The sequence below is a fragment of the Trachinotus anak genome, unplaced genomic scaffold, assembly GCF_046630095.1.
Source record: "Trachinotus anak isolate AG129_WGS33_773 ecotype Australia unplaced genomic scaffold, CSIRO_AGI_Tana_v1 ptg000016l, whole genome shotgun sequence".
NCBI lineage: Eukaryota > Metazoa > Chordata > Actinopteri > Carangiformes > Carangidae > Trachinotus > Trachinotus anak.
The window spans coordinates 3848449-3871263 of record NW_027273867.1 but is presented as its reverse complement, the minus strand read 5'-3'; the positions used below and the strand labels follow the sequence as shown (position 1 = coordinate 3871263).

At 40.3% G+C, this 22815-nt stretch overlaps 1 protein-coding gene across 1 annotated transcript in view; it reads left to right on the top strand.

The window, feature by feature from the left end:
* rpl15 (ribosomal protein L15) overlaps positions 1-22815 on the top strand; it is a 397523-nt gene that overhangs the window by 73850 nt on the left and 300858 nt on the right. The window lies entirely within an intron of this gene.

The window sequence follows — 22815 nt, the reverse complement described above, 5'->3', positions numbered from 1 at the left end:
ACAGTGTGTTTATCACAGCTTTTCCAATGAAATGAGGTTAATGAGAGCAGAGATTGCAGAGTGGAAAACTGAAAGGAAGAGCTAAAAAGCGAAGTAGAGCTGAGGGGAACTGCAGAGGTTGGTGATAATTCTCCGTGGCACGTCTTTCACATTACACCCAGTGATCTGATCCATCCATGTTTTCAAAACTAATTATTATTCTAGCAGATGTCTGCACAACCTAGGGTTAAAACTCAATACTTTTAGAGTTATTTGTGACATGATTGAATTTAAGAATAAAAAAGATTAGCTGCTGACAGTTTTTTTTTTAACAAACAGCTGGTTATAACCCTAAATTAATTAAGCCTCTGTTAGTGTGTCTACATGATGCCATGAAAACAGAACAAGAGAAACTTCAGGCTGAGAGGTGGCTGACAGCCGGGCCAAAATGTTGTCTGGGGTCCCCAGAATCCATCGCTCCTGTCCTGGGCTGATGGTGAGGTGAGGCACGGTAAGGCGGGGGTGAGGCTGCCTGGTGTCACCATGGTAGATGAGCTGGTGGTGTGTAAGGCACAAGGTGATGGAGTGTGTGAGGTCTGGTCTATCGCTGTCATTAATAACCTGGACAGGCCTGCCAGCACCTTGGAGCTCTGCTCCCATACATAAACCTCAGAGCAGCCGCCAGGGCCCCTACACTGGCCCCTGAGGAGGCACACACACATACACACACGCACACATCAGCAAACTAGTCTGACTACTGATGTTAACATGATAGAGAGGAGTCATGCATGGTGTGAGGAATTGAGCTACACCTGGAGTGAAAAAGTGTCGCAGCAGAACTTCAGGAGGTTATGGTCTCAGATATGTGACGTTCTTACATATTTTTCTTTCCCATCACTGGGTCCATTCACCCGAGACAGACAAAAGAATAAAATATGTGAAGGAGCCTGGCAGAAGTCTCTGCACTTGTCTTTGTCACAAAGCAACTTTCTTTACCGCCAGTGCGTCCATAGTGAGAGTAAATCTTTAAAATCAAGATTCACTTCGTGCACAACATCCTACGTCAATTTGGCATTTGTCTCGCTTCGCTCTCTTGACAGTTAAATCTTATTTCACGCATCTGGTCTTAGCGTTGAATGTTTGAACACTATTCAGGTCTTGCTGAACTCAAATGATGCAGCCTTTGGAGCTGTAAAACCCCTTGTTTAAGTGGGAAGCAAAGATAGAGAAGATGGATATCCAGAGGGAAGATGGGATGAACAGCTTCTGCATGGTTCCACAGCTCTTATTGATCAGTGAATCTACCCACATACATTTATTTTTGCCAGATATCAGCTTCGATCACTGGGCTTTGAACACTGTTGAGCACATGTCCTTCAACATATCAATACACAAGGGGGAAAACAGAGAAAAAGTGAATGAAAGCAGTGGAAAGGATGGGTTGCTGGAAGATAAAAAGGGAAAAAGAGAAAGAAAAGAATGAAGGTTGAGTAAAATACACAGGAGGGCAACATAGGAATGGCAATAAGTTCATGTGTTTGTGCAGGGGAAAGGGTTCTCTCCGATGGAGATGGGGAGGTATAGATAGATGGATGAAGAAGAGAGGAAGAAAAGGGAAGAGGCTGTAATGAATTAATGACTGTTCTCACAACTAGATGCCTCCTCTCTCCAGCTCAGACGCAGCCAATGAAATAATAAATAAACACATGAATAAGTGAAAAGGCCTGGATAAGACGGCACTCCGGAGGGGGAGAAGATGGGAGAGGTTGTGGGAGGTGTGGATGGGTATGGAGACAGGGTTTTGATGGGTGGTTGAGAGGGGGAGAGAGGGGTGGTAAGGTGGATAGGCACATGGTGAGCCTCTCTGGTGATTTGCTCTAACATCAAGCAGCTGGAGGTTACTGAAAAATTTAGCGATGCGCAGGGAGCCGGTGAATGCTAATAGTGCAGACTGACAGCCCCCAACCACTTCCCCTTACCCTCCGCCCCACCTGCACTCCAACCACCTTCAGTCTCCAGTGACCTTGCTCAACGGCGAGATCGAGCAGCCACCAGCATGCTAAAGAGATGCAGGCTTTGGGTTTGCAGAGTTGCCAGACGCTGCAGGGCGCTAAAAGGGCAAGTAGGGGCATCTAAATGACATGTTCGCAGGGCCCGGGCCTGGGCAGAGATGGGTAGGGTGCCACTCATCCAGGCCACCAAGGTCTAGAAGATTATATCAGAGAGAGAGAGAGATCGTACATCAACAAGAAGGCTGTTAATGAGGAGTGTTGGACTTGAATACAACTTACAAAAGCACAAAAACACACGGAGACAGATTTTAAAAAATCATCCAGTTTCAAAATACAGAGTATATTTATTTACTGGAGTGGCACTCAGTAGAGTATACCTCAGCCAAGCCAAACAATCCTACACATCTGTGAAATCCATATGCACAAAGTCATAGATGTCAACATCATTAATATGTCTGACTTTTTTTACATCTAGATCCATACGTCACTTCTTGAGACACTGATGAAAATTTTGGGGAAAAAAATCCACATTTTACAATGTTCAAAAAATGCTGGATCTGCCCCCCTTTACCGAATTGGCACCACCAACTTGGGTACAAAAAGGTTTCATACTTTTTGCGTAATACTCCTGACAAACACATACAAACACAGACATGGGTGAAAACAAAACCTCTTTGGTGGAGATGACAAATTAAATGATAATTCCTGTTACAACTCGCCTTATTTTCAGAGTGTTGGCCACCATCTGTAATAACGAAGGGTTAAAGATTAACGAGTTTGCTTCGGAAAACCAATACAAGAGACAAAGACTTCCGACCTAAATCCTGTGGAAATAAATTCAATATGGCTGTCCAAAGCAAGTTTGCTACGTTGCCCAGTCACATACCTGCTTCAAGCCTCTCACAAAATTCCCGCACTGAAGGAATCTACTGTGCACAATACTGCCTGAAATCTTTACTTTACATTAGCAGTATTCAGAATACACTGTTGTACCATAAAATGTGCTATAAATACAAGGCAAGTAATGCTAGCATTAGCAGCTAACTCTACTTCCAAACCCCAGCCAATAACTCCTACTACTTACTAGCCATCTGATTTATGTATGTTATTTGCAGGGACTTGTGCCCATAGCTACAGTGTTATTAAAAATACCAGAGGGATGAAACTGACCCAGGATGTGAAACAATACCCATTAGCATTTTAGCAGAATTTATAGCTAAAAAAAGCTATGCAATAAATTAATGTCCGTGTTTACCACTGTTTACGTTGTAGAAGAACAAACAAGACAATGTTTCAACCAACAAAGACAGACAGACAGATATATATGCCCATATGTCATTCATCTGATTTTGTTGAGGCAATGTCACCATCTCCCCAAGGCTTGGGAATTACTATGATGAGTACAGGATTATAATGATGAAGAGAAATGACGGTCAGATCGGCTAAAATAAGATTCAACCCAGTTATCTTTTTTCCTTTTTTTTCTTTTGTTGTTTTTATATTTGACCATACAGAGATAAAAAAAACACATTTTTCACACTTGGTGAAAACCTGGTCATCAGTACAGAGAACTTTCCAAAGCTGTTTTAATTTCAATGTCTCCCATTCAGTCATATTGTATTTTGAAAATTTTGTGCTTTTTTTAAACTTAATGTTGAACTTGGCCAACTCCAGTTATTTGACATCCATCAGACGCTGGCTGGGTAATGATCCATGGCAAATCAGGATCTAAAAACACCGGTTCTTAAAAAGGTCTCAGCTAACACTTCATATGAGAATAAGAAAAGAGAACAGCTCATATTTCTGTCTTTCCCCCAATCATTAAACTGATCTTCAGTGCTGTGGTTTACTCATTACCAAGATTTTTTATATAGTTTTGACAGTGCCAGTATTTAAACTTTAGATTAGTTCAACCTCAAAACTACTGTACATTCACATAGAACGAGAAACAAGTCAGTTAGGAGAATGTCAAAGACTGCATGTTTGCAGCATTTCAAGAAACCCTAAATGGTTCTTTGCAGCACAGTGATTGGTACACAGCCATTTCAACTTGTTCCTATAGGGAGCATTTCTCAAACCTTCCCAAAGACAATTATGCAATAGCAGAAGCCTCAAGGACCATTTTTGGACAAACCCTTTTTGTTAAGAGTGTAGGATTATTGAAGGGTAAGCAACCGTTACAAAGCTCTAATGTGTTTGGGCCAGTAAGCCTTCATCAGAGCAAGTGAAATGCTGCTGACCCTTTGTGACAGTTGTGTTCCCTTACAATGAACCCTGTACAGTGTAAATAATCTGTCATTTTCAGTGATATTTGCTGAATATGATGCCATTTACTCCTTTTGATGCAATAAAGGCCTGAGTTTGAGAAAATGTGGTCTTTTCTGACTTTTGTAAGGGAGAGACAAAGGCTGGTCAGAGGATTTTTTTGCTTTCATTTGGGATTTCTCCTCATTTGATCCTAATCTGTCCCAATGCTGAGTCAGCTAACACAGATCCTGCTGTTTTGTAGTATCCCTTCTATTCTCACATTACAGAAGTGTTAGAAAATGCTGCTTGTTTGGGGAAAGGGTCATGGGACGGCAAATGCTTCGAGTCAGAGAAAACATTCAGTTCAAACAAAGACAGAATTATGAGTGATTTATTCTATTTTTTAAGGCAGGTGAAGTGTCTGACCCAAATGTCCGCGTCCCCATCTCTGGTCCTGCTGGCCCTGAATGGCCCCCTGGTCTCAGTCCTCCAGCCAGGATGCTGACAGACTGGATGAGAGGCTCGGGGCGCCGCTGAGGAGCCCCGATGACATGATTTACGGAAAGAGCCGCCGGGGTTGCTGGGCGACGTCTCGCTGCGGTCCCCCGCCACTATAATCGGAGCTCCTCGTCCGGCTCCGAGGAGTCTGCCCAGGCTCACATCACCTCCTCCCCTCCTCTTACTCCTCCTCACCCCCTCCCCTCCTCTACTGGTCTACCCAACAGCGCACTCCCTCTTGCCTCCCTTCTTCTTCTCCTGCACCACTACTGAGGCATTGTGAGACAGAGGAAGGGAAGGTGGAGAGGTTTGCAACAATACTAGCTTTGCGATGAGCGCCACTCCTTTGAGGTGAAGACATTCAGATGCACATACGAACACACAAAAGCATGTGCTCAGACACATACGCACACACAGACACAGATAAGCAAGGGACACAAAACAAAGGACAACACCAACACAATGGCGCTGTGTTGTCTCTCCTTCCACTGTGGATTTATTGGCTTCTCTGTGGCGTGCAGATCCATCCCTCTAGTAAAAGCGCATTGTCTGGGCTCCTCAGAGCAGCAGCTCCAGTGCTCTGGCTCTCTGTATCTGAGCCTCAACACCTCCACTGCTTTCCTACCCTCCCACTATAATCAGTGGGGAGTGCTGGGAGCGACTTGGAGCCTGGCTGGCTGGCTCAGCTCGCTCCAGAGTGCTGGCTGTGAGCGAGGTCATCTGTCCAGAGCGATGCGAGTCTCCAGGGAGGGAGCGGGAAAGGGATGCAAGGGGCTATTTGAGGAGAGATGGAGAATAGGGAACACCCTGTCTTCAAATTGCACTGGGCAAGGTTTTCCTGTAAAAACATACTCAGTTCACTTTCTCTTAAGTTCTTATATTGGCTGTATCCTTAGAATACCTCTGAGTATAATGTAATTTTACCACTATAAGATTATGTGACCTGAATTTCTTTCAAGAGGGCACATCAGTTTTTAGCAGGACTGTGGATTCAGACAAGTTGTTATCTCTAGATACATAAAACATTTAGCCTTTAGTGCTTTAATAGACCTGTGCTTTGACTTATTTATAGGAATAGTCATTATATATTTGGGGAAATATACTTATTTACTTTCCTGAGAGAGCAGTTACATGAGAAAATTGTTACCGTTACTGTTTTTTTTAGACTTAACATGGAGCTGGAGCCAGGAGGTGTTTAGCTTAGCTTAGCATAAAAACTGGAAGCGCTGGGAAACAGCTAACCTCACTCCATAGTCCAGAGTTCAAAAATACACATATCAGTACTTTCAAAGCTCACTAATTAACATATCGTAAGTGACACTGCTTTCCCTGTTCTGACAGGGTTTACTAGCTACATTATAGACATATGATTTTACCTTCAAAGATAGTGGTTTAGATAATCCAAACCAAAAGTCTAAAAGTCTTTTTGTCTGCCTACTTATGTTTGTTGCCTTGGTGGACTTATCTGGTGGATTAATTTGGTGAGTATGGTAATGGTGCTGGACCTAAAACCTTCAAAATCCACCTTTAAAGGGTCTGTATGTAGGTTTATACTGCTGCCGAATGTGGTTTCCTGAAAGGATGGTAATTGTTGCTGGCCATTGTTGGGTTTACAAGACAAGTGATTTTAATACTACTGAGCAGCACTGTCTTCAGGGTAGATTGGAGGCTACAGTGAGTTGCTAATGGGTTAGCTGGTTGGCATGCTAACTTGCGTTAAGGAGTCTGATGCTGAACTCACAACGTTTCTTCAAGACTTGTAGGTAAACAAATGTCACTTATGTTGGCTATGTAGCAATAGCAAGACTTACAAATAGCTCACTTAAGCTTTCGTTGTAGCTGTAGTTTACCTGTAAAGCATAACAACAATGCTTATGTATGTAGCCGCTGTAGGCTGACAGCAACTGAGGCTACAGCAAATATGGAGATAGCACATGAAAATAATTAACTTGTGATTTCTTCAACGACTTTGTGATTTCAGAAAGACAAGATACAGTCTAACAAGTTATTATTCTTTTCCTTTGAAGTAACACCAGACACATTTTGTGATCAAGTAAAGCACTTTTCAGTGCAAAACCTTCTGCTTGCTGGATGTCAGTCCCTTTTATAAAGTAAATGTATTGATTGATTTCATGTTTTCAGTAGTTAGCTAAACAAGGCAAACCTTCCGTTGTTGCTCTATATCACAAAGAGACTGAAAGAATGCAAAGACGATCTTTTCAAGGTATACAATTAAAGCATGATATGACCTAATAAGGTATAACAGGTGCTATCACTGGGTAAAATTCAAAAACCCCTCTGAGTAATAAATATGTTACCGGATTGCTGCACACTAGGGCTGGCATATTTTCAAAAAAGCCAAGTTGGAACGAAATTGAATTAACGTATAATTTCTTCACATTAATTCATAAACTAGGTTTACACATTAATTAGGTGTAAACATATAGTTTTACTGTGGTGTGAAGAAATGCATGTAATAAGTCTTGAGTAATGCATTTTATTAATGAATATGGGGTAACAATTTTCCATCCTCCTCAAAATTTGGATTTAAACCATATAACTAGAAGGAAACTCCTACAGGTGTGTTTTAGCTTCAGGCAGGGCTGTAAATACATCAAGAAGGAATAAAAATAAAATAAAATAAAAAGAAGAGTAAAAGCTTTAAAATGCTAATATCCATAACACGATATTTGAGTCTGCGTTTTATATTCAACCCTGGTCAACAGTGACTGGCAGTTCTCCCACATTTTAATGAGATCAGGGCCAGTATTGGCTAAACCATATATCGCTCTGACCCCCGTTATGGCATCCATTCATCAGGCGCCCTGCATTTTCTCCAGCTGAGCCTGTGAGGCAGGCGGAGAGGGAGGCACAACTGTGATCTGCCATGCACAAAAACATGAGGCAGACTGGGAAGGGAACGGAGAGGCGGAGAAGTGAGGAGCTGTGTGAGAGTTGTCTTCACTGAGGCCTTCAACACTGTCAACAACACAGAGCCCTGATAGAACCAGGCCGACTGACGCTGCTGCTGACGGAGGTGTGTGTGTGTGTGTGTGTGCACATGGGCGTGTGAGAAAGAGATGGAAGCTGAGAAAGAGTTTTTTTTTTTTTTTTTAAGTTTTGATAGAAGGTTTGTCACCATAGAGCCTCTCATCACTTTTCAAAGGAGAACAGACACTTCTCAGAGAATATAAACCCACTTTCTCTGCTTTTTCTAAGCTTTATCACACTAGAAAGAAACCCTCAGCTCCCCCCTTTACTCTGTTCCTCTTTATCATCAATCATCTCTCTCTTTCTGACAAAAACACACACACACACACGTTCACTCACATACTTAAACTGTGTTGGGAGCACAAAGTGTTGAGGTAATGACTTACACATGTCCCTATTAAGGATCTGGCACATGGCGGGGAACTTTCCCACCCGTCCATAATTGATATTAATCCCTGCTCTTTGGAGTGGCTCGGGGGAATGGTCGAAGGAGACGTTAATGCACATACAATAGCACAGTCTTAGACCTTGTAGGATAAAAAGACCCTTTGAAAAAAGACTGGAATAAATGAGATTAACCCCCCTAGACAATGAGTGAATGACACAAAAATAACAGCCAAAAAAAAATTAATAATTACGAAAAGAGAATGGAACATTCCTTAAAATATGAACAGAAAAGTAGATCAGAGCAAATCAGAGCAATAATTATTATTACATGAAATCTCTAAGATAAGAATACTTTTTGTTACTACACTCTACTACATGTACAGTGGCTCTCTATATTAATGACTTTTTTGATTTAAGTCTGGCTGAAAGCAGAATATTAACATTTTAGATCTACACAAGTAATTCTTATAAAATGACTGAAACTGAAATTCAAATATTACTGGGAATCATCTGCATTCAACAGTGTACCATTGGAGTATAAAGGGACACAAAATGTATAATGTTGGGAAGAAGATATCATTACTAAACATTCATTCATTATCTACACTGCTTATCCTCATAGGGTCGTGGGGGGCTGGAGCCAACCCCAGCAGACATTGGGCGAGGGCTGGGTACACCCTGGACAGGATGTCAGTCTATCACAGAGCTGAAATATATGAGACGATCAACCATTCACACTTACATTCACACCTACAGGCAATTTAGAGTCACCAGTGAACCAGTTAACCTAACCTGTCTGTCTCTGGACTGTGGGAGGAAGCTATAACCACAACCTCTGACTAAAGCACCAAACACATAAGTTAAAGAGAGGCTCACATTAGCTCAGAGGAGCCTCTCTTCTGATTGGCTCACGACCTGTTGTTGCTATAGAGCTCCAGAGAGAAGCCTGAGAGAGGATGTAAAACTACACTGAGATGGTTTTTGGTTTCATAAGACCACAAATATATCTTCTGATGGATATCAATACTTTAAATAAAGTAAATGGTCTTTGTAATATTTATTATGGCCTAAACCATACTGTGTGAAAATGAACAGATTTCACAAGTATTAGATATAAACTTCAATCCAGGTTTCTCTGATGATGCTGGGGCCGGTTCTTTGATTCGCAGCTTCTGATTCGGTAGTTAAGGAGAAAGTAAAGTTAAATAGCATGATAATATTGAGCAACCAGTTCTCCATTTTTTGATCCACTTATTGTTGAAAGCGTGAGGATTGTTTGACTTGTTAAAGCTGTAACCAACAAAAAAGCAAAAGCAAGGAAAACTGCATTCTCTATCTACAGTAGACCAGATCTAGACCAAAGACCTGGTAACAAATAGTGTTATTAAAATGATCCAATAGCTTTTAATGTCTTCATGCTCATCAATACCTGACAAGGTTTTTGATCTAGACCTGGTGTGTGGTTATGAAATTGCACTTACTTACAAGATACATGTTAATCAAGGAATAAATGCAGGGGTGTTTAGGTTGACTTGATCTATTGTTGTCTGAAGGTGGGCTTTAAACAAGGTTATGGCTTGACTTGGTGAGCAGATTTACCCTGTAGCCATAGATTAACACACATATAGGAAGCTTTTAGATCAGGACATGACCCCTGTCTGACCTACCTGCCTTATGGCATTAATATATCCTGGAAATGTCCCGGAAAATAGAGTGGGACTGCAGTAATCCTGGATAATCCACAAACCACTAAATACATAGTCATTCAAATGAAAAAAGATACCTTTTGTCTTTATTGTAAACAATGTGTGTGGCTAGATACCACTTCAGGTAAATGACAAAATGTTTTTTTGTTTTTTTAATTTTCGTAAACCTGATTAAGATAAAACTTTTTTACTTTACTTTTTTGCATCATATCACCTCATACAGTTATTTGTCTATTTATTTGGATTACCTTTAGCTGTCACCAGAGCAACAGCCGGCAACCAGCTAGCCACTAACTATGTGTGTCTGCTGTTTGGTGTGGAACAGGTAGTCAGTGTATTTACCAGATGTAATGAGGTTCCAAAACAATGAGCTAAAAGTAGCTAAAAAAAACTGTAGAGCTGAAAGGTAATTACTGTCTGTAGGTTTGTCACAACCGCACTTGTCACATCACATTATGTAGGTGCAATCGGGGTACTCAGATCAGTCTCATATAGGATTATCCTCAAATTTTGGAATTTTAATTCATGATAGAAATGATCCAAAGACTAAAAAAATTATAATCGTTTAAATTTAATTACAACCATATTACAACCAGATTTACAACAGCAATGAAATAACAGTGTGATGAAGGTAACTGGAGTACTCTGTTGGCAGAGGATGGCTCTGGATAACATTACAGCAACAACAACAATCATGACTGTTGATTAAAATATAAAAGTGTTTATTACACAATAAAAGCATCAACCATACAGCCAATATGATTCCAGCATAACAAATACGAGGCACGCATAGTAAATCCTTGCAAGATTGGTGAGGTGTCTATGTGTGTGTGTGTGTGTGTGTGTGTGTGTGTGTGTGTGTGTGCGTGTGTGCGAAAACTCAAAGTGGGAGAGACTGAACAGACAATAGATTATAAGCACAGAGAGGGGCTGAAGTTTACAACTGTACATAACTGTATATAACTGTGCATTCATATATAGAAAATCTAAATCTAAAATATAAAATATCAGTAGCCTGACCTCAGTGACCTCAACAGCAGCATCCTTTAGCCAGACTGGTGGCCATAGGGAAGAATGCCCACATCAGCCATTACATGCTCTGCTGAAAGGAGAAAAAGAACTGATAGTTGTGACAGGGTTATTTGAAAAAAAAAAAAAAAGGGGAGGATGTATCGTTGGCAGTTCCAGAAAAACATCCTCTCATTCCTTCCGAACCCGTGCCAGAGTGCTGACGATGCTGAGCATCCCTGAGGGCCCGGCCTGAGTTCCCAGCTGGGTGTCAAACACACCCTGAGGTGCGCCTGAGTGAACACCCATCTGCCCCTGCTGTCTGCCTGAGGAGGGAGGGAGGGATGGATGGAGAAGTGGGAAGGTCTTGCATGGAGGTCAGTCAAGCCCTTACAGTGGTCATCCTCAAAAAGTGACTTGCAAATGAAAATGCCCCTTCACTTAACATGACCTCATACCGCAGATTAGATCAGTTTCACTAAAGTGAAGCGTCACCTCCCCATTTAGGATTAATAAAGTCAGACTTGTGCAGTCAGTCGACATGCAGGCTCCAGGGATTTAAAAGCAGAGAGTGGGGTAATGTATCTTTAAAATGTGAGATGACATCTTCACCACAATAGACATCTGATAAAGTAGTATGCCGAACATTATGAGCAAAAACCAACAATTAAAGGTCAACACAAAGTAAATATGGAGCCTTGTAATAGAGTGTCACAGGAATAAGTCAGAAAACCTGGAAATTATTTAGCATTTTAGCACTTCTGGCTTCCTCATCCCGAAGGGTTGTTTGAATTAGTTTTTGGTAAGATGGCTGAAATAAGATCTGTGGTTAACACAAGCTCAAGACATTTTCATATTTTATTCTATGACATAAAATACATCAGCAAATACACCAGTCGTGATTTCTTTAAGCTTTTACATCTGTTAAAAAAGGCCCGTTGCTAACACGTGGCTAAACGAGACTACAGAGGTTGTTGGGATGTTAAACATCATTGAACTCAAAAACCAAGCTGCTCACCAGTCCACTTTTACAGCCTCAATGTGTTTGTACTCCCGCTTTTGTAGAAAAGGTAAGAGCTATGAGTCATGTGACAGTGCTGTAGTTAGCTTGTAGCCTAACATTAGCTTTTTACTGTTAGTATTGTATTTAGGCTTCAAAAACCATACGAGTGCTGTTCATTTGAGAAGATTATCCTGCTGAACAAAAACTTAAAGTATCATAAACTTTTGTTTGTCACAGAGTTTATTTTCTGCAGTAATCCAAAAGCCAATGCAAAAACCCCACTGGCTTTTTGTCGAGGGAGCCAGGCTAACGAAAACATCCCTGCAACATTCTATCCATCAGTGCAGTTACACTTCTAATTGTCTAGCTGCCAGAATTTGTTATAATGGACGGTCTGTTATAAATTAGGTTAAATGTGGTCACAATGGTCACACATATTTTCAACAGTATCAAAGAAGAACATTTTCTAAAACCTTCACTGATATTTACCCCCAAGATACAAAAAAAATGTTTTCAAGGTTTCCTAACTGCAACAGAAACAAAGGTACTTTAAAAAAAAAAAAAGGCTCTTCTGATTGGCTGACTGTTTTCTGCATGACCAGACCAACCACAGGTAATGTTTTGTAGCCTACTAGTGTAGCTTGGTAAAACTCAGCAGGAAATGCAAATGGTGATGGTCAGTCAGTGCTGAGATGAGCCAAGCAAACAATCAAATTCTGACTAAAATGCTCCAGCTGGATTTGGTGTGGAGCTATAAACTTGGGCGTTGAGCACAGTTCCGGTGCAAACCCCAGCATCATCTGGTGGTGTCAGGGTGACTGTCTGCAGTGTTGCAGCGTTCAGGTCCAATGCAAAAGTGGTGGTGCTTGCTGCCCTGGCTTCTAGCTGTCTTTTGGGAGACGGCTGGCCAATCTTCAGTCCCAGGGGGGGAATCAGAACAGTGCAAGTGTGTGTTGAGGCCAGCCAGGGGGGTGTGCTTGGCTGCAGAATCAGAAACCATCAGAGACATCAGAGACCAATAAGATTCCTCAATATAGACTGACCAAAAAGACAAATATCGGATAAATACATGGCAGTTTTCAGATAAACAACCAGGAAACCAAATCCTGCAAGGCTGGGTCCAGGGAGGCCATGCTGGGGGGGCGTAGCTGTGACTGTTTCGTTGGGACATCACAAAGTTACACACGTCCTTATGGCTCATTTTAAGGCACTGTGTCTGAATACATGCTGTGTGCATTTCTCTATGAATAGAAACAGCGCTGTAAATGGAATACTAACAAAACAGGGTAGAAGTTGATTGTCATGGTCGCAGGCTTCCCAATTCTGTATGATATCATCTTAACAGGTTTCTGAAACTAAAATAAGAACAATGATGCAGGTGAAGAAAGCATTTGGGAAATGAATACATTTTTTGTGCATCAGTATACTGGTAACATGAGAAGTGCAACTTCTGCAAACATGCCTGAAGGCCTCATGCTCTTGAAGGACAACAGAATCCCTACCTCTTTGAATATGTATGTTTAAGATGTCAGTATGCTTAGACTGTAGCACTTGTCAGACTATCGAGCAGCATCTACAACCTACTCCCTCCACGGCTTTCCAACATCAGACTGGGCAACGGAGCAGGTGGGCCGTGATGAGAGAGTACCGTGTTCTCTCTCAAGCTCTCTTTTTATTCTTTATATTACTACTTCTGGCACTTTTCCTGTGCACAACCAAGAGCACCATGAATGCCTTCAGGGAGACAGCACAGCAACAGTATCGGAAAGCTGAAAACTACGGGTAAAGTGGAGCAGCATTGAAGAGGGAGCATTCAGTTCGTCGTCCAGATTGCATCTTTATGTTAACTTCAAATGCAGGACTTTCACTTGCAGACAGGGACAACTGAGTTGTCCATGACTTACATTAGTACATTCACAGCTCCTCAGATCCTCTCTTCTGATTGTCTCACCAACCTGTTACTAGAGCTCCAGAGAGAAGCCTGAGAGAGGAGATGTAAAACAACATTTAAATGGTTTTTGGTTCTTAAAACTACAAATATACCTTCTTACAGATATCAACACTTCAAATAAAACACTGGTGTAAAATATGGGACCTTAAATTAATCCAAGGCATTTTATTATTACTCTTCTTAAAGCAAGTTACGTTTAGCTGTCTGAAATTATACTGTACCTAAATATCACTGAAAAAAAAACAAAGTATGGCAGGCAAAATCTTTAAACATTAACATTTACATATTTAACCCACATTCATTGGACTATTAACATTTTACTTAAATCAAGTGCAAGGCTGTGCCATTGAACTACTTTTGTAATTCAAGGAACTATTCTTTATAACCAGAGCTATATATGGAGCGATGAAGTCAATAGGAGCCCAAATAATAACAGTAAAGCACAAAGTAAATAAATAAACACATAATGGTTTGCTAAAGAGGACTGAAGTGAATGCAGTGGAGATTTCTCCCTGCGTGGTACGAAAACAAGCGACTGTGACATCCTTGTAGGATTGACAGGACACCAGAGTAACCCTTACAGTCTTCTGATGGACAAAGCTTGACAGGATTGACTGACTGTGACTTCTACCCGCCCCTCCTTGTTTGTATGATTTCTATTAAGAGTAACTTAACATTAAATCAATTTTTTTACGCTTTATTCCCAGTTCATCCAGGTCCCATCCTGTGAGGTTCATTATCCTTTTTCCAGTAAAAATCCAATGTTTCTGTCCAACAGATCCTGCCAGAAAAACTGTGAGAAATCTGACATATGCTGGGACACTGCCCCAAAACTACAGGACAGCATCACATTGACCACCCACCCTCAGCCCGATACACACCAAAACAACAGTCAGCTGTCAGCAGTGTGGTCAGTCGGAGAAATACTACTACTACTAGTAAGCTTGTACTTTACAGTGTTTTATAGAGTGGGGGGGGGGGGGGGGGGGGGGGGGGGGGAATTTGCCCCAAACACTGTAACACAGTGTTTTATTGATTTTTACTAAATTATTAATTTAACAGCTCATCTTTCTCTACTTGTACTTTCCTTTCATGGTATCTTATTTCAGCATTTCAATCCTGTTTGTTTTTGTGGTTAGGAAAGGAGTTGTAAATAAAGTTGGGTTCCAATAAAATCCTAGTGGAAGTTGTGGTGCCGACACACAAACACACAAACACACACACACTCATATACTGTATGTTGCAGATGCGGACAGACACTTACTCGTTCACTCAAGTACAAACACAGAGCTGTGATCCTTTGACAACTGACTGTCAGTGTTGGGGATCAAAAACACAACAGTATGTTAGAAGGTCATTGGACTGTGATAATGAGGTTATTGACTCAGAGAAACACATAAACTATATTAAACAGAACGTTTTCCACTCGTGTAATACAAAAGGAAAAGCTGATTGGGTGTAAATATGTTTAACCTCTTTGGAAAAGAGCCAAATCAAAGTTTAACTTTTATTTTTTCACTAGCTCTGTGTGTGCGTTATGGACAAAAAGATCTTTCTGGATACGAAGGCGGTTCCACTCTGGAGGTCTCTGCATGTGTGGGGGAGAAAATTATATTCACTTTAGCTCATTAAGTGACTGAAGGTCTGAATGTGTGTTTAGTGACCACAGATCAGTCAGCGGTCCACACTGCTGACTGGAGGAGAACATGACGTAACAGGCAGAAGAATTGGTCTGAACCTGATTTGTGGAGCTTGGTGCATTTTACTGGGAGCTGCTTTGTCTGTGTTTGACACATGTCTGATGCAGAGTCTTCATGTTGGCGTCCTGTGTGAACAAGATTCAAAATAACCAGAGAAACTTGGTTCTTTTCCATGGCTTTCCCACTCCTACCTCTTTCATATATTTAGCTTTCCCATAAAAAGCATTAACAGCGACTTCAGCACTGGAGGAGAGAAAGTGAGAGTTAAACTTGGGGCTGTTTCTGGTTTCATTCTCCTTTGTACAAGCTAAAAATAAACACTGGACATGAGTTGAAACACTGGCTAAACTTAAGCAGGTGGACAGTTGAGAAGAATTTGACGAAAGTATTCATAATATCATCATACCCTTGATTAAAATTAGATGAAGGGTTATGCCGGCCTCACACCAAACGACTTCATTGTCACAGACAAATTTCAGATGTCTGAATGAAATCGCAAGAGTCTTTTTTACATATTGACGTTCCGAAAAACTCAAACATGTTTAATATTATCGTAAATTTTTAGTCTTGGCTCATGTAAATAATGACGTTCAGTGACGTGAATACTGCCAAGTTCAAACAAGAAGCAGCAAACTGGAGGCGAGAGAAGGTGAGTGTGTAAGGCCTCATTAAATACATAATAATAATAATAATAATAAACTTTATTTGTATTGTACCTTTCATACAAGAAATGCAGCACAATGTGCTTTACAACAAACAAATGACATGCACCCAGTGCATCACATGAAAAGACATAAAATGAGCGTAAAAACATGTTGAAATCATGAATGATAATAAATAATAATAATAAATAATAAAATAACAGAAAAAAATGAAGTAAGTCATTAAAATAACTTAAAATGGATTACATAGCATGCATAAAATCAGTAAGACATCAATACATATAACAGCATTTAAAGGAAGCGCTGAGCGGAATAAATGGAGAACCAAGTGAGAAATTTCACTTCAGAGCTATAAGCTAAGGTGAAGAGATACATACGGGGCAAATCATGGCAATTATAGTGCTGTGTTACTAACTTTATATAACAATAATAATAAAAAATAATAATAATAATAACAATAATACTGTAGAATTCCAAAGAGCAAAAAGGTTTTCTTCCTGTAAATGTACAACAGGAGCATGATGGGACATAATCTCAAAGGAATCTAGTTTTACTGACCCTGAAAGATCCCCAGTCTTTACAAAACCTTATAGTGTGAGACTAGAAACTCTGTGACTTATGACACATTGTCTTTAGATGTGAGGGGGTGTCAGACTTTATCCTTTTAAAAGTCTTAGTAAAGTCTTCTAGTGTGTGGGCATTAGTCTCACTAAGAGGTAATTTACACTAAATTAGGAAAAGGGGTTTGTAAAAGTATCCACACAGATGCTCATTCAAGCCCTGTCTGAACCTGCTGACTTGAGCGTTTACAAAATCTTAAAGTTGGACGTAAATGCTCAAAATAATGTCAAGTTAACTTTGTGACATTCGCTCAGTTACAGACGGGCTTTGAGAGGTGGACACTGGTCATTTTCATCGAGCACCAAACTGAAAAATGCAGGTGAAGTTCAGCACTAATGAAGACAGTTCATCTTCCACATTGCATCCCCACCTGAGAGCTGCTTATATTTACAGTTTCTCCTTACAATGAACAGAGAAATAATAAATTAGCATATAATAATTGTTACCTAAATTATTTGGATGATATCATGCCCTGTTTGGCTAATTCAATTCAAATAATCTCAAAAGCGGTCACACAGTTTTAGGGTGTTCCGCACACCATTAACTCCAATTTGCATGATTCATTGCAACTCTTCCCTCTCTATCACTGAGTGCAGCCAATCAAGATTCTGTCTTCATATGTGGTGAGTTAACACTTCTTACAGCGGAAACACACTGCCTGCTCTGTGTTCGTGCGGCAGCTGCATCGCTGATCTGCTGTGGCTCACGTGTGTGTGTGTTCATGCCTGCGTGTCTGCTGCATTGCTGCTGCTGCCAGCTCTATCTGTCGACGTAGTCCGCAGGCTGCTATAAATTCATTTCTTATTCATTTCTGACAGAAAATGTCTCTCAAATACCACGTGCAGCTGCTACGCCTCATCTCTAGATCATGTGACGCAGCCACGAGGTGAACTCGTTTGAAGAAATGTTTTATTATTATTTTATTTTTATTTTTTTAAGTAGTAGTATAGTAATAAAATACATTAAATTGAAACATGTTTACAAGTTACCAACAACTGGTACTGTAGCCAAAATGAATGATCAATAATAAAATAGACAGAAGCAAACTGATATTCTAATATTATGGACATTAATAAAGTGTAAGTATAAGCATGCAGGAAGCAGAACGCACCATATGAATGAATATGACACATGATTTCTCACTTTGAGCCTCAATTACATTCTTCCTGTTGTTTTTCTTTCCCACTGAGTACTTTCATTGTGTTCATTCATTCCTTCACAATATAAAGGCTTTGGCAGTTTTGTCACAGTTCTCCTAGCAACCACAGCTGGTGCTATCATGGAGGCCCATTGGAGAATTGACTGCACTCATATAATAGCTAAATATATAACAGGCTGTCAGGAAAGACAGATTTACCTGAAAACCTAAAGAACCAAACCACTGGTTAGGGAAACAGAGAGGTGGTGGAAGTGTTGTTGCTAAGTTCAGTGGTGATATTGAGTTCAGATAAGTTTCCTCTGACGTGGGGGTGAGTCGATAATGACCAGATTCTCGTATTAAGATGAACATTCCCTTCAGACTTGGGTTTTTTTTCATCATCTTGATCCATCTCATGGCCTGGCCTTGAAGAGAGACACACTGCTGTGAGCCCTGCTGTTTCTCACCATGCTGATTGGACTTTTGCAATGACACCCTGACCGCTCAGTGGCCCACTGGCATCCCAGAGTGATGCCTCAAAACCCATACACAAACCACTAACTACTAACACACACACACGCACACTTGCTTTCCAGAATAAAGTATCTAAATGAGGGACATGGATTAATGTGTGTTTATCCCATGCTCGTGCTGAGGATGAAAAGTGAAAGTATGAAGCGCGTCAGAGGTGGGTGTTTGTGTAAATGACCAAAATGTGTACATGTGTATGTGAGGTAGAGAAGCAGAGTGGGAGAGAACTACAAATTAAAGCAGAGCAACTTTCACTGCTTTTTTTTAAAAAAAACAACAATTTCAACATGAAATCTTGAGGAAAGGTTTGGAAATTTGATCAGTGATGTAACGGCGGGTAAACTCACCTAATCTCAGTTTAGTGACATGTTCGGGCTGATGTAATTGTTAATGATGTAAATTCAGCGTAAAACATGTTCAGCAGTGAAGCACTGATGTAAGTTATATGTAAGTTATATGAAATATTTTTAAAAGCAAAAGCAGAAATGAAAACATAATGGATGTGGTTGATGTTCCTATGGACAGTATTATCTATTTATTTATTTTAATTTTGGCTTGTTTAACTGAGGCGGGAAAAAAACCAAAATCTGGCAAACATGAAATTGATTCAGTGATGAGAAACACATACATAAACACACAGAGACCATTAGCTCAGAGAATTTTTCTCTCTTCTGTTAATTTGTTATTGAACAAAATACCAGGAGAAGGAAGCAGTAAAGAGAAAATGGAAAAAAAGGTCCAGGAGCTATTGTGACTGATTACCACTGACAAGTGAGTTTGTGGTTAGTTAGTGATTCACCAACTAGTCCTGCAAGTACAGTCACTATATCATTTAGTATATCATTTTCTTATATATGCCGACTGTAATACCAGATATTTTTGTACAGATCATTTTTTGCCATACCACTTCCTGTTGAGACCGAGTCTTCATGCAAAGTTTGGATTTTTTTTTACAATATTATCTATTTTGGACTTCCGTTACAAATAGGTGGACTACGGTCCTACTCTTGACCCAGACACTGTCCTATCTGGACCTGGACCTATAACCTTTAAATAACTGAGAATTGTTAAATTTTGACAGAGCATTCTACTTTAACCAGTACCGCTTTTCAAGCCTTTCTGCCACTGGTCATGTGACACTACTCAGCCAATCATTGTCTAGAGTCAGTGTAAACAAAACTGTTTACAAAATCCAAATGTATTTCAGTCTTGTTCTGGTCGGAAGTACTTTACTAGCTGCTGGATCTGATGCAGACCCCCTGGACAGGATATGTGGCCGTACAGCCTGCTCTTTAACTGCACGGCTTTTAGCCAATCCCTCCAGCTGCCACCCTCCACCTTTTTCCTCTCTTCTCCTCCAGCTGTTACAGGTCGTGATACCCAGGTTGAGACTGGCCCAAGCTGTTGGGACCTCCCAGTGTTTGGCCTGCTGGGTCAGGATCACCAATCAAGGACTAACAACTCAGAGGTCCTGGAGAGGCAGAGGAAAAAATCAAAACCAGACCCTACACTGAGCTGAGAGCTGCTCTCTTCAGCAGCAAATCACTCAGTTTTCAGAGTAAATCTGGAAAGAGAAAAACCACTCTGACCTGCTGGAAGCTTTTAATAATTAATGTTTTGTTTATTATTGAAAAGTCATCTTGATTAAAAAGAGCTAAAGAGGGAACAACACACAACTTCAAGGCTGTTATCTGCAAGCGAGTATGTCAGCTTTAATCATACCAGAAGGAAGCAACAACCTCAGGGGCTGAAAAATGAAGCCAACACAGAGTGCAAAAGACTGCAGTTCTTTAAACGGCCACTCGAGGCTGTGTCTGCAAATTTTATATCTTCTTTTAAAGCACATTTAAAACTGATATTAGGTAAACAAATTAATATTTATTAGAGAAGTTTCAGTCAAATATTAGTTCAAGTGTGTTTTGCTGGTTTGTTGGTGTACACGCAGGGGACAATTACACATGGGATTTGTTTACATCCTTAAGATTTGATTGGACTACCAGTTTGGGCGTGGCTTAGTAAACAGGGAGCAGTGTGAAGCCGTAGACGTATGTCAACCTTGACACAAACTCCCCTTCACCTTCATTGTTAGATCAAGAGGTGGGAGACATAAATGTTCAAGGTCCCATATTGTATAAGGTCAGATGTCTTTTTTTTAATTATGAAAACGTTCAATCAGAAATTGAGCCTTAAAACAAGCCGTCAGGAATTCTGTAACTTTGTGATGTCACAACAAAGCAGTCACTACTGTCAGCCATGCCCCAAGCCCACCACCCAACTATGAAGGATTTTGTTTTTGTAAGTGTTTACCTGAAACCTGCTATATTTTTATTCGAACCAATCAGAAGAGAGAGTCTGAGGCTCTCTCTTCTGATTGGTAGGCCTACGGTACGCCTGACACTGGTATGCTTCAGTGGATCAGCTGGTAGGGGCAGTGGATGAGTAGGGTACAGTGAGTGTATCAGAGCTTCTTCCCTGAGAACAGCTTCCCGCTGCTGGAACATGGTTGATGAGATGAAGCAAAACAGTAAAACCAAAACCAATGAGCTGAAAGACACTGAAACCTGCTGTAGAGCTGAAGAGAACTGCAGACTTACGGAGGAGGTTGCTGTCGACACCTATCACATTTCACAGTCATTTGATCCTCCGTTCATGAAATTTTTACTTTTTAAAATCAAGCCTTAAACTGAGAGATGGCACACATACAACTGGGAGTATGATTGAGTTTTGGCTGAGAAATTACTTGTTTTTTGTTTTTTTTTTTAAATATTGATATTGTCTTAATAATACATGTATGATAATATGGTGATGGCAGATGTTTGGTCTTGTGGAGCTTTCGTTTACCACCTTATTTTGTTAACTTTTTCAATATCCATTACGTGTGATTGTTCTTTTTGTGCACTTCTGTACAGATATGGTCACAGGCTCTCTCTCTCTCTACCTCCGTACAAAGTTTAAGGATGAGTTTAACTGATAACATTATTGTTGGGCTTTTTTCTATAGATATCATGATAATATTGTAACTTGAATTCTTTTGGCCTCGATGATCGTGTGGTGAAAATCTCATAACATGACAGTTCTAGTTGTTAAATAACTTAACTTATTTTAGTTTGAATGTGTCTCTTGATTGTTGTTTTAAAACATCTTTTAGGTAAGAATAGGTTAAATTATTTCTTTTCATATCATGAGACAGAGCGATCGCTGAGAATGCTGTCTTTGTTTAGATATGGCTTCCAAACACACTGCTATTATTTAATGATTGTTCTCCATTATGATAATTAAAACCTCTAGGATCAAATTGGCTCTATGTTCTGTGGAGTTTCACACCTTTATACATACTGTATATAATGATAATTGTCCACAGACTGCCCTCTCCTCCCCCTTCCCACCTGTAGCGTTTTCATCTTGGCACCTTTCCCTCCATAACTATCTTGGCTCATATCTCTGAGTGCTTTTCCAAGCCCGATGCCTGTTCCCTCGTTCACTAATCACTAATCAGAGCTCGTGGCCCTGCTGATCTACAGTTAACCTCTAGGCACTTGGGAGATGCTCCTCCACCTCCTCTGCATATGGCCATTGTAGATCTTGGTTGGCAGCCAGAGTGCCCTCTCTCGCCTGCCCACCTGCCAAACGTTGGCGCAGCACAGAGGTATAAAGGCATTTGTATGCTAGTCATGTTTGGAAGGGGCCGCTGGCTCTTTAAGACTGTGGGAAAGGGGGCATTTCTACACTGAAACAGCCCCGTTTTCACACATTCCTGAGGAGGGCATATTGAGCTCATTATCATAGCTAACTACAATGGGTCTTTGTGCGGGATATGGGATTTGGTAAGGTTCCAGATATCCCCGGGTGCGTGTGTAGATGCACATGTGTGAATCTTTCTATATTTTTTTTTGTTAAGACTGAAATGTAACACATACATTCACTAACACCTGAAGTGAATTGTAATGTATGTATGAAAAGTTCATATAAAAGCACGGCTCTATTGCTTTCATCAGAAACAAATATTGCCTTGTATTTAATGCATATTTTTTTGCACAATATATTTAGCACACTGTTGTAAAATGATAATCACGCACTCATAATGTATTTATAATGTTATAATGTTTGATGTTGACCAAATAAGTAGATTCTACCTTTTCAACAGCATCTTAGTGTCTTAGATTATATTAGATAAATTTATCCATTAGATAAATGGAGTATGAAAAACGAAAAAAAATTTCAAAAATGAGTGAAGACTATTAAATGTGGATGAAATCCTTGGAAAAAGTGCAAAAGCTAGTACATACCAAACTAGTATTTCCAAGTTGGAATTCAAATTTTCATGCTTAATAAGTTTGATATACTTAGAATGTATATCACAGTGTAAGGCTGGCATCAAGTG